Source organism: Nycticebus coucang, chromosome 2 (assembly GCF_027406575.1).
Source record: "Nycticebus coucang isolate mNycCou1 chromosome 2, mNycCou1.pri, whole genome shotgun sequence".
Classification (NCBI taxonomy): domain Eukaryota; kingdom Metazoa; phylum Chordata; class Mammalia; order Primates; family Lorisidae; genus Nycticebus; species Nycticebus coucang.
The window spans coordinates 84,158,481-84,161,840 of NC_069781.1; positions in this window are offsets into that span (position 1 = coordinate 84,158,481).

Consider the following 3,360-nt stretch of genomic DNA (forward strand, 5'->3'; position numbering starts at 1 on the left):
TCCACCGGACTCTCGAATGGCTTATCCTTATTCTCAATTAATGTGAATGGTTTAAATTGTCCTCTAAAGAGGCACAGGGTGGCTGACTGGATATAAAAACTCAATCCAGATATCTGCTGCATACAAGAATCTCACCTTACATTAAAAGACAAATATAGACTCAAGGTGAAGGGATGGTCATCTATACTCCAGGCAAATGGAAAGCAGAAAAAAGCAGGTGTTACAATCCTATTCACAGATGCAATAGGCATTAAACCAACCAAAATAAGGAAGGATAAGGATGGACACTTCATATTTGTTAAAGGTAATACTCAATATGATGAGATTTCAATTATTAATATGTATGCACCCAACCAGAATGCACCTCAATTTATAAGAGAAATTCTAACAGACACGAGCAACTTTATTTCCTCCAGTTCCATAGTAGTTGGAGATTTTAACACCACTTTAGCAGTGCTGGATAGAGCCTCCAAAAAGAAGCTAAGCAAAGAAATTTTAGATTTAAACTTAACCATTCAACATCTGGACTTAATAGACATCTACAGAACATTTCATCCCAACAAAACTGAATACACCTTCTTCTCATCAGCCCACAGAACATACTCCAAAATTGACCACATCCTAGGCCACAAATTTAACCTCAGCAAATTTAAAAAATATAAATTATCCCTTGCATCTTCTCACACCATCATGGAATAAAAGTTGAACTCAATAACAACAGGAATCTGCATACCCATACAAAAACATGGAAGCTATATAACCTCATGCTGAAGGATAGAAGGGTTATAGATGAGATTAAGAAGGAACTCACCAAATTTTTGGAACAAAACAACCATGAAGACATGAACTATCAGAACCTCTGGATACTGCAAAGGCAGTCCTAAGAGGGAAATTTATAGCACTGCAAGCCTTCCTCAAAAAAATGAAAAAAGAGGAAGTTAATAACTTAATGGGACATCTCAAGCAACTGCAGAAGGAAGAACATTCCAACCCCAAACCCAGCAGAAGAAAAGAAATATCCAAATCAGAGCAGAATTAAAAGAAATTGAAAACAAAAGAATTATACAACAGATTAATAAATTCAAAAGTTGGTTTTCTGAAAAGATCAATAGATAAACCTTTGGCCAACCTAACCAGGAAAAAAGAGTAAAATCTCTAATTTCATCAGTCAGAAATGGTATAGATGAAATAACAACAGACCCCTCAGAAATTCAAAAAATCCTTAACAAATATTACAAGAAACTCTACTCTCGGAAATGTGAAAATCTGAAAGAAATCGACCAATACCTGGAAGTACGCCACCTACCAAGACTTAGCCAGAATGAATTGGAAATGTTGAACAGGACTATATCAAGTTCTGAAATAGCATCAACTATACAAAATCTCCCTAAAAAGAAAAGCCCTGGACCAGATGGCTTTACATCAGAATTCTACCAAATCTTTAAAGAACTAGTACCTATACTACTAAACCTCTTCCAAAATATAGAAAAAGAAGGAATACTACTGAACACATTCTACGAAGCAAACATCACCTTGATCCCTAAACCAGGGAAAGACCCAACAAGAAAAGAGAATTATAGACCAATATCACTAATGAATATTGATGCAAAAATACTCAATAAGATCCTAACAAACAGAATCCAACAACACATCAAAAAAATTATAACCATGACCAAGTGGGATTTATCTCAGGGTCTCAAGGCTGGTCTCAAGATACGTAAATCTATAAATGTAATTCAACACATAAACAAACTAAAAAATAAAGACCATATGATTCTCTCAATTGATGCAGAAAAAGCTTTTGACAATATCCAGCATCCCTCCATGATCAGAACACTTAAGAAAATTGGTATAGAAGGGACATTTCTTAAACTAACAGAGGCCATCTACGGCAAACCCACAGCCAATATCGTACTGAATGGAGTTAAATTGAAATCATTTCCACTTAGATTAGGAACCAGGCAAGGTTGCCCATTGTCTTCATTGCTCTTTAACATTGTAATGGAAGTTTTAGCCATTGCAATTGGGGAAGAAAAGGTGATCAAGGGTATCCACAGAAGGTCAGAAGAGATCAAACTTTCACTCTTCGCAGATGACATGATTGTATATCTGGAAAACAACAGGCATTCTACTACAAAAATCTTAGAAGTGATCAAGGAATACGGAAACGTCTCAGGCTACAAAATCAACACCATAAATCTGTAGCCTTTATATATACCAACAATAGCCAAGCTGGAAAAAAAGTCAAGGACTCTATTCCATTTACAGTAGTGCCAAGGAAGTTGAAATATTTGGGAGTTTATCTAACAAAGGATGTGAAAGAGCTCTATAAAGAGAACCATGAAACTTTAAGAAAAGAAATAGCTGAAGATGTTAACAAATGGAAAAACATACTATGCTCATGGCTGGGAAGAATCAACATTGCTAAAATGTCGATACAACCCAAAGCAATATATAATTTTAATGCAATTCCTATCAAAGCTCCATTGTCATATTTTAAAGATCTTGAAAAAATAATACTTCATTTTATATGGAATCAGAAAAAACCTTGAATAGACAAAACATTACTCAGAAATAAAAACAAAGCAGGAGGAATCACGCTACCAGACCTGAGACTGTACTATAAATTGATAGTGATCAAAACAGCATGGTATTGGCACAAAAACAGAGAAGTAGATTTCTGGAACAGAATAGAGAACCAAGAGATGAATCCAGCTACTTACCATTATTTAATCTTTGACAAGCCAATTAAAAACATTCAGTGGGGAAAAGATTTCCTATTTAACAAATGATGCTGGGTGAACTAGCTGGCAATTTGTAAAAGACTAAAACTGAACCCACACCTTTCACCATTAACTAAGATAGACTCTCACTGGTAAAAGATTTAAACGTAAGACATGAAACCATGAAAATACTTGAAGAAAGTGTAGGGAAAACTCTTGAAGAATCAGCCTGGGTGAATATTTTATGAGGAGAACTCCCCAGGCAATTGAAGCAGTATCAAAAATACATTACTGGTACCTGATCAAACTAAAAAGCTTCTGCACAGCCAAGAACATTGTAAGTAAAGCAAGCAGATAGCCCTCAGAATGGGAGAAAGCATTTGCAGGTTATACCTCCAATAAAGGTTTAATAACCAGAATCCACAGACAACTCAAAGATATTAGCAAGAAAAGAACAAGTGATCCCATCTCAGGGTGGGCAAGGGACTTGAAGAGAAACTTCTCTAAAGAAGACAGAAGTACGACCTCCAGACACATGATAAAAAGCTCATCATCCTTAATCATCAGAGAAATGCAAATCAAAACTACTTTGAGATATCACCTAACCCCAGCAAGAGTAGCTCACATAACAAAGTCC